At 38.5% G+C, this 10,439-nt stretch overlaps 1 non-coding gene across 1 annotated transcript; it reads right to left on the bottom strand.

Moving 5' to 3' along the window:
* Positions 1-9,946: 9,946 nt before the first annotated feature.
* On the bottom strand, positions 9,947-10,053 carry LOC126801330 (small nucleolar RNA R71). The gene has a single exon (XR_007672821.1). It is a non-coding gene; the product is annotated as a small nucleolar RNA R71 (small nucleolar RNA).
* Between the last annotated feature and the right edge of the window lie 386 nt (positions 10,054-10,439).

Raw genomic sequence — 10,439 nt, 5'->3', positions numbered from 1 at the left:
AATGGTAATCAGACATTTAATTAAATTAATAAATTCTTTTATGGTTATAATTAAATCAATTATTTGAATCTGTTTAATTTAGTTATTCTCATAACTAATTTTAAATTAATCAAAAAATACATATTGATATAATTATACAACTAAATAAATATTATTATTTTAGGGTCATTAAAATATTCTATAAAATAGAAGCCTAGACACTATAAATACCCCTTCAAACATAAATAGAATGGGGGGATTTTACGTTGGAGAAGAGGAGAGAAAATCACTTGAGCAAGATCACTCTCGAGAAATCCCGAAGTCTCCCAAGTCCACGAAGAATCATCAAGCTATCCAATCGCTCGTTCTTCATCAAATCCAAATCCAAACTCAAGTCCACGAAGAATCATCAAGCTATCAAATCGCTCGTTCTTCGTCAAATCCGAATCCAAACTCAAGTCCACGAAGAATCGTCAAGCTACCAAATCACTCGTTCTTCATCAAATCCAAATCCAAATCCAAACTCAAATTCTCAAGATCAAGTGCATGTCACCCTTGAGCCAAGTTATATACGCAGATAGAATTAAATGAGTTCACAAAGATTGTAACCCCACGCTTGATTATCAATAAATTACATTTTATTTGTACACATGTTTGCATTCTCATTTGTTTTCAGATTCTCATTCTACCGTCCCCTTGGCACTTGGTGAAGGAGTGCCAAGTGATTGCCTGTATATGGCTTGCGAGTCCACTGGGGTGTGCTTGGAATGTTGCTGCTCCTACTATTGAGGATTGGATTCGTGAGGTAATGAGGGTACTTCCAAAGGATCAACTCGAGTTGTTTTGTTGTTCTTGTTTGGGCTATTTGGGTTGAGCGTAATAAGGTGGTGTGGTAGGGAGGTGTTTTTGATCCCGTGTGTACGGTGTTCTGGGCACAGGGTTTGTTGGTGGAGCATAATAGTCTCAAACCTCGTAAGCATGCTTGTAGTGGGAGTGGGAGACGTATGCATGGTGCATGGAAGTTTCTATTGGCTGGGAGTGTTAAACTTAATTTGATGGTGCATTTCGTACGGGAGGCAGTGGTGGAGCTATAATGATTGTTAGGGAGGTAGAAGGTGGGCTCAGATGTGCATGGTCCAGGCATTTGAACTTCTTATCTTCTCATCTCCATGCTGAGGCTCTAGCTTGCAGACTTGGCCTCACGGCTATAGTAGAGCAGGGGTGGAGAGAGGTTGAGGTTGACATGGTGGAGGTAGGTTCGATATTACAAGACTGTCCTTATTTAATGTCTGTGTTTGATTTTCCATGTGTACCGAGAAACTAATAGTGTAGCCCATAGATTGGCGCACTTTGTGTTGGAAAAATGGTTGGAAAAATCATTTAAAACCAAATTTTAATTGATTAATTAAATTAAGTTAAACTTATAATTAATCAAAGATGAACATAGATTTGAGTTCTCCATAATGAGGGCTACAAGATCATATGTTTGTTTGTGTAATTTGGTTTGTGGGTGAATACGAAATTGTCACTCAAAGATGGCTACGTAGAATGAGGGAAAAGTATTTGTCCCACATTGGAAAAGAGAAGTCTTGAAAAAACTTTATATAGAATCCATTGTGTATGGATTGTAAAGTGTGTAAGCCCCCTTATACCCTCTCGCGCACGCGCAGGCGGGGTGCAAATCCTAGGTCGCAAGGGAAACTCGTGTATGCCCGTGCGACCTGCGGACACGAATACAACACCGAATTGAGGGTCGGAACGCAGATTCTTTTTGCATTTCCGAAAATTCGGTTTTGACTTTTCAAATTCTCTTGACTGTTCAAATTCTTCTTTTGTAACAACTGAGTTATTGTGTGTTATGGAGAATTATAACAGAATTGAAATCAATGTTTGTAACATATGTAACTCATATGTGTTATGATTTTTTGATTTCTATAACAGCCATCTTATTAATTGCTGATTGCAAATCCTCACAGTATAAATAGCTACTATCCTTTCATTGTAAGATCATCCCATTCGAAACACATTTCTCTCTCACTCTCAAAGTTCTTAGTTCTTCTCTGGTGATAGATAGAGGTACCTTTCGAGTTCGTTGATGGTTCTAGTTAGTAGTGCAACTTTCTAGAATTGTTTAGTCGTTATATCCTGGGAGACAAGCGCCAAGCATCCTTGCACCGGTAGAGGAGGCGTAAACGTCTTAAGGACAGTGTGGTATCACACACGTCTTGACTAGTTCTTCCATAACAAATCGTTCGGTTTTTTTGTTGAATTTCTTTTCGTGTTCTTCATTTCTGATTTATAATTATTGATAATTCAGCTTATTAAATTATATATGCAATATATCACTGATTGTTATAACAATCTTAAGACGTTTATTTTTGATATTGCTTATATAATTTGTATTCGATATTTATCTGAATTTTTTCAAGTAAACTTACACCTTGTGTGTGTGTTTCAGTTTCTAAAAATGACTAACGGAGAAAATTCTGGAAATGGCAAGGGACCTTTGGTGCCAACTGTGCCTACTGCTCCAGTTGTACATGTCTCAGTATCCCATGGGGAAAACCTGAGAAGTTCAACGGTTTGCATTAAAAGAGGTGGCAACAAAAGATGATGTTTTATCTGACCACTCTGAATCTTGCAAGATTTTTGACGGAGAATGCTCCTGAGTTAAAGGAAGATGACCATGGCGATCAAGCAAAGATTGCTGCTGTGAATGCATGGAATAATTCTGACTACTTATGTAGGAATTATATCATGAATGGTCTAGCCGACTCATTGTACAATGTGTACATTAGCATGGGAACGGCAAAGGAGCTATGGGAATCCTTGGAGAAAAAATATAAAATCGAGGATGCCGGCGCCAAGAAGTTTATCGTGGGCCGCTTCCTTGATTATAAAATGGTGGATTCCAAAACTGTAATGAGTCAATTCTCTGAGATTCAGCTAATCCTGCATGAGATTCACACTGAATGAATGCAACTAGGTGAAAGTTTTCAAGTGGCATGTGCTATTGAAAAGTTACCACCTGCTTGGAATGACTTCAAGAATTATTTGAAGCACAAGCGAAAGAAAATGACCATGGAGGATCTAGAGGTTAGACTTCGCATTGAGGAAGACAACCGAGGATCTGAAAAGAAAGCATGGATCAATGATGTCTCTGCCAAGGCAAACATGATGGAACATGGTCAAGGTTCCAAAAACAAGAAAGGCAAGTATCATGGGTCCAAGCCAAGGTTTGAAGGCAAGTGCTACAACTGTGACAAGACTGGTCACAAGTCTGTGGACTGCAACAAACCAAAGAGGAACAAAAAGAGAGAGGCAAACTTGATTGAAGCCGTCACTCAGGAGGTTGCAGACATGAACCTCTGTTGTATGATATCAAATGATAGCATGGAAAAAGTCAGTGATTATGACTGGGGACTAAATGACTTAGAGCTATGGTATGACCAAGCCAAGTTTTTGGATTGATCTGTAGAACAGAACTGAAATTATCGAATAAATTGATGTATGTTCTTAATGGTTTAATGAGTATAAAACTCCGTGTTGACAAATGTGTTTTGTCTGAAATTGACATAGAGCCATGGGTGGTGGATTGTTTATTGTCAAAAACTAGTTATTACACCTATATGAGTCTTCCTAATTTATGGTAGTGAAGAATATAATATATGTCAATTAACATGCACAAGTGTGAACTTGTGTAGAGATAAAACTGATTAGATCATCTTCCAAAGTGTTGAAAGAAACAATGAACCCCTTGATCTGATTTATACATATGTGTGTGATTTAAAATCAACGGTATCTAGAGGGAATAATAAATACTTTATTACCTTCATAGATGATAGCACGAAATATTGCTATGTGTATTTGCTAAAATGCAAAAGTGAGGCCATAAAATAAGGTTGAGAACCAACTCAACAAGAAAATTAAGGCACTAAGAAGTGACCGAGGGGGTGAGTATAAATCGCCATTTGCTGAGACTTGTGCTCAGAATGAGATTATACATCAAAGGACTGCTCCATACTCACCACAATCAAATGGTGTAGCAAAACACAAAAATCATACTCTAAAGGATATGATGAATGTTATGCTACTCAATTTTGGGATGGCACCCAACATGTGGGGAGACGCGATTCTCACGGCAAATTACCTTTTAAATAAGATGCTCAAAAGGAAAGAAGAGAAAACTCCATATGAGTTATGGAAAGGGAGAAAACCATCCTACAAATACTTAAAAGTATGGGGATGTTTGGCAAAAGTGAAAATTCCTAAACCTAAAAGGTGAAGAATTGGCCTAAAACAGTGATTGCATCTTTATTGGATATGCACATAACAATTCGGCTTATCGATTCCTAGCCCACGATTCGAATATTCCTGAAATTCATAAGGATACGATAATGGAATCGAGAAATGCATCTTTCTTTGAAAATGTATTTCCACGGAAGTCTAGAGAGGAATTTAATTCTTCTAAACGGGCACGTGAAGACACCGAGCCGAAACTAATAATGCTCAGGATCAAGAATCTGAGTCGAAGTCCGAATCTGAGTCTGAGGTTGAACCTAGACGAAGTAAAAGGGCAAGGACCGTAAAGTCCTATGGACCTGACTTCTTGTCATATATGGTTGAAGGTGATCCCCGTACCTTCAAAGAGACAATTAGCTCTATTGATGGTCCTCTATGGAAAGAAGCAATCAAAAGTGAGGTTGACTCCATCATGCAAAATCACACTTGGGAATTAGTGGATTTGCCACCTGGATGTAAGCCTTTGACTTCCAAGTGGATTTTCAAAACGAAATTAAAAGTTGATGGGTCAATAGACAAGTACAAGGCTAGACTTGTTATTAAAGGCTATAGGCAAAATGAGGGTTTGGTTTATTTTGACACTTATTCTCATGTGACGAGAATAACATCCATACGGATGGTACTTGCAAGTGCAGCGTTGCACAAACTTGAAGTACACCAAATGGATGTAAAGACGGCTTTCCTAAATGGAGATGTAGAAGAAGAAATCTACATGGAACAACCAGAAGGTTTTTTCTGCTCCTTCTCAGAGTAAGAAGGTGTGTAGATTGGTTAAGTCATTATATGGCTTAAAACAAGCACCAAAACAATGACATGAGAAATTTGATAATGCCATGATCAACAGTGGATTTAGAATAAATGAAGGTGATAAGTGTGTATAAAATGGATACATCATTTTATGTCTGTATCTGGATGATATGCTTATCGGTGGGAGCAACGATAAGATGATCAAGTCTACTAAAGACATGTTGAATTCTAAGTTTGACATGAAAGACTTGGGACTTGCTGATGTCATTTTAGGAATTAAAATTACGAGAACATCAGAAGGGCTAGTGTTGAGTCAAACACATTATGTGGACAATATTCTTGGGAATTTTGACAAGGAAGGTTCTGGAATTGTCAGAACTCCTGTAGATTTGAATCTACATTTGTCCAAGAATAAAGGTGAAAGTAATTCTCAATTAGAGTATTCAAGAATAATTGGGAGTCTAATGTACTTAACAAGTTGTACAAGATCTAGCTTATATGGTTCATAAGCTAAGTAGGTACACGAGTAATCCTGGAGCTATGCATTGGCAAGCGATTGGAAGAGTACTCAAATACCTAAGGTATACTCGTACCTACGGGTTGCACTACACATCATACCCAGCTGTTATAGAAGGGTTCACTGATGCGAACTGGATATCTGACATGAAAGACTCAAAGTCTACTAGTGAATATGTATTTACGCTAGGGGGTGCAGCCGTGTCCTGGAAGTCCTCAAAACAAACAGTTATAACTAGATCCACAATGGAGTCTGAGTTTGTAGCACTAGACAAATGTGGGGAGGAAGCAGAATGGCTACGCCAGTTCATAGAGGACATTCCTAGATGGACAAAACCTGTGCCTGCGATTGGTATACATTGTGATAGTCAATCTGCAATTAGCAGGGCACAGAGTAAGATGTATAATGGTAAGTCTAGACACATTCGTCGAAGACATAATACCATTAGACAACTACTCTCAACTGGAGTTATCTCTATAGACTATGTAAAGTCTAAGGATAATATTGCTGATCCTTTAACTAAAGGGTTAAACAGAGAGTTAGTTGAAAAATCATCGAAGGGAATGGGACTAAAGCCCATTGGAAATTAAAAATCACTACAGTGGATACCCAACCTAGCTGACTGGAGATCCCAAGATCTAGGTTCAAAAGGGAAAACCAAACTGTAGTGATTTGTTCGGATCACTGTGGGGAGTTCTCCAAGTCCATTCCTATGATAAAAACCAGTGATACCCGTAAAGCATGAGATTAAGTTAAAACTTTTAATGATTCTTATGCATCGAGAAATCGAGCAGAGTAATGCGGGTTACTCTTAATTAAGAGATCACCTATGCAAGAGAGAAGTGTGGCCGCTTCTAGGGGAGTTAATGAGGGCATAACTCTTATCAAACTACTTGCAGAACCAGACGTGTGTTCCATGGCCAAAATGGGCACAAAAATGAGAACCGAAGTGTACCAGGGAGACGCCTGTGTAAAGTATGTTATCATTTACACAAATGACGAATAGTTCAAAGACATCGCGTCTACTATTTAGTTAGTAAAGTAAGCATATTTTTATAAGGGAAGGTTCAAAGGGTGAAACCTACCTATCCTATGCAGGTTTCAACCGTAGAAATCTATCACCAAATTCTATCGAGTCTTTGGTGGCCAATTTCATTCATGTGGGGACTTTGCTAGTTTAGATAGAATTGAAGCATTTAGCTTAACTGAGATTCCTAATTTTATTCAAAATATCATCTTTGAGGATAAGTGTAATGCTGAACAAATGGCACGAGGTATTGGTGTTGCGTCCCCCTTGTTGCCAAGTACTCTTATTAATAGAAATAATGGATAAGGTATAGCCTCTCTGGCTATGTTCCTTCACCTTATTGAAAAAAAAAACAATGATCGGTTTTACATTAAGTTTTATACACAATAATAATATTCTCCTTATTTGTAATACGTAATTTAGATTCTTGGAATTTTCTTTAAGTAATGATAGGAACACAAAGTGTGACGTTCTTAATGTATATATGCCCTATTCTTATGCTTTGTTACTTCTTATTTAGTTGTTTTAGGTTCATATTTGATATATGTATGTTCTAGGTAGAGCTATTTCGAACTGAGATGATTTGATGATGAAATTGTGCTAAGTGTTAGAACTCCTGATTGAGCTAGGATTCCTTACTCGACTAGGACTCTACTTTCCTATTTTCATTCTTTCATATTTCTTAATCGACGATTTCTTTTCAGGAAAGACAAATCATATTTGGAAAGAAAGAAGAGTTGCCGAGATGCATTCCTAGTTGAACAAGGAAATCATATTCGAGTTGAAGAAGGAGAAGAGGAGGCCGGCCTAGCTATTCCTAGTTGGACCAAGAGATTGCCGTGCAGCCTTTAAAGTGATCTCCCTATTGGACTTGGTTTCCTACATCAAGTTGGATATGGAGTACATAAATCAAATCCATAACAAAGAGGATTTCAGTTTCCCAATTGGATTCTATCTCCTTATGGCACGGCAAGAAGGCTTCCTAAACCTCTATATATAGGGGCCGGCCTCTCCATTCAGGAACATCATCAGCCCTACACATAAACACAAGCCATAGCTCTGCCGAATTCATCCTTCACTATTCCAAGAATTCCTAAAACCGATTCCATCATTCCCCACCTATCAATAGCCTTCAAACACGCTTATGAAGAAGGTTTCATCCATAGAAGTCTCGGCTACACTTGTGGATTGCTTGATTTATAAAGTGTAACCATGATTCACTCTTGTTTAATTTCGGTTTTGGTTTTGTTCTTGTTCTTGGATGAAGCTTGCGATTTGTGTAGTGTAATCTTGTATCAATTTTGTCTATGAAATAGCTACTTGATTCAATTTATATAGAGGATTCGAAAATTGTTTAGGTTTTATGGAATTTCTGTTTTGGTTTCTGCCGAATGTATGTATGATCAATTTTCGATTTCTAAGTGTTATGACTGTGCTTGTAGCATGATATTTAGGTTGTTGGATTAAAGACTTATGCTAAGAACATGTTTATTCTTGTTTATGTGATTTTCGAATTGCATGGTTGTTGGTTAAGTAAGTGACATACTTGATGAATTCAATGTGCATGGCTTTGGGAATTACATGATGAAGATGAACATGTTAGATTTCGATTATGGCTGCTTGGTATTGATCGAATGTGTTAAGTGTCTATGTGTTTAGGTTACTGCTTAGAACCCTAAATGCATGATCCATCCTTGGTTGTTCAATATATGTCTCGGCATGATTCTAAGAATGGACATAGAACTTGTTCGATTCCCTCTATGTGAGTTGTTTTGGTGATTGTTTATGTGTTGGTTGGTTGATCACATGTATATATTAGCTTAGGTTTTATTTACTGTTTTTATGACTCAATCCAAAATCTATATCAAACCATTTATATCTTTATGAATTCGTGTTAAATGTTTGTGATCCTAAGCCCTGGCTGGATCCCCGGTTTGTGAACGATACCCTCTTGCTTTATACTACTATGATGTGTTCAGGGTTAAATATTGATGTCGAGTAATCGAGCATTCATCAAATGGCGCCGTTGCCGGGGATCCATTAGAGATGGATCCCTAACTTTTACTACGAATTCATTGTGAATATTGTACATTTGTATATTCTTATTCTTATTTCGTGTAACATATAGTAATGTATCTTAGGTTGTTGTTTTGGTGCTTGAGTGAATGATTGTTGTAGGTTGTAAATCGAACGGAATAGGTAAAGTTCCTTTTGTTAATATTAGCCTTAACCCTTCATGCTAGCTCTCGAGTTTGCATGAGGTCGAGGGCGGCTTTTATTAACACTTGGAGATTTGTCTAACACACAAGGTTAAGTCCAGCTGAGTAAGGGGCACGTTCTCTTATTACTCTGGTGCATGGGACCAAAATTGGATCTCAGAGAACTACTGACTGACATACATCTCGGTGATGGAGTCGATAGGGAGTTCGCTCTCCTTAGTTCAACAAATGAGTCATACCGTGTTCACTATCTCTGATTGAGCTACAAGGCCTTCTGAAACAAAGACTTGATCTTGTGTCTAGGCATCCATACTTAGGCCGCACGTCCACCTTGATTTACAACTTAGAATCAATCGATCGTTCAATCATTGAAATGGCAAAAAGAACTTGTGAATTGTATGAACTTTTGTAAAACGTAAAGGACTAACTCGTTGTAAACTTGACATAGTTGCCGTGTCCTTCCCCATAAGTGTGCGTGTGCGTGACTAAGGGAAGGCACGAATTTCATGTGTTCATTGTGTATTCTTCAATGCTAACTCGTTACCTTTCGTACAACAGGTACTATGCATGTCCGAATTTTCTAAGAAGACACAAGAGCTCAAGGATCGAATTCAAGCACTTAGAGATTTAAACAACTCTTTCATAAGTAGACCTTTAAATTTCGAAACATCTCCAAGCAATTCAATCTTAAGCTCTTCACCTAGATCAGAAGAAGAGGAGGATCTTTCCTTCCCCTTCATCTTCAATTCAGACTTAGACACAATTGCGGGCCGTGACATAATTCCTGTTGGTGCTCCATTGGCACTCAAGAATGCATTCATTCCTACCACCCCTGAATCACCCTCATGCATTGCTTTCACTCCACCTGATGAAGCTAACTTCTCCATTCCTGTGCAATTGCTTGGGCAGCTGGCTAAGTACTCTGGTTCTTCAATGGAAGACCCTAATGTTCACCTTAGGGAGTTCTTGGACATTTGCAAGCTCCAATCAATTCATCATCTTTCTCAAGAAGGCTTGAGGTTGCTTTTGTTCCCCTTTACCCTTAAGGATGATGCTAAACGTTGGTTGTATTCTTTGCCTGCAGGAATCATCACTACATTGGACGAAATGACTAGGAGGTTCTTGAAGCAATTCTTCCCTGCTCAACTCACGAAAAGACTTAGGAGGGAGATTCAGAACTTCACTCAAAAGGATGGTGATTCACTCTATGAGGCTTGGGAGGAATTTCAGGAACTACAAAGGAAGTGCCCTCACCATGGTATTTCGTTGGATGACTTGGTGCAATTCTTCTATGAAGGACTCGACACCACCAATAAGAGCATGGTGGATTCGGCATGTGGCTGCACCTTCATGAACAAGACCGGTCAAGAAGCCTACACCTTGATTGATGACTTGGCTGACAACAATCGCCAATTTAGTTCCAAGGAGAAGAGAGGAAGCAAGAGCCGTGGGGTGTATGATGTTGATGCAAGGAATCAGATGGCTACTTTAGAAAGAAAGCTTGACGTGCTAGTCAAGGCATTCAATGGTTCGAGCATCAACCCTCAAGCATGTGGCATTTGTTCTTTCAAGGATCACACTACTGACAATTGTCCAAATGGTGCAATGACTGAAGAAGAGTTGAACTTTATGGGGTAACAAAGGCCTA

The sequence above is a fragment of the Argentina anserina genome, chromosome 6, assembly GCF_933775445.1.
Source record: "Argentina anserina chromosome 6, drPotAnse1.1, whole genome shotgun sequence".
NCBI lineage: Eukaryota > Viridiplantae > Streptophyta > Magnoliopsida > Rosales > Rosaceae > Argentina > Argentina anserina.
Note: the sequence above shows the minus strand (reverse complement) of the source record. Positions and strands in the feature narration are given on the sequence as shown.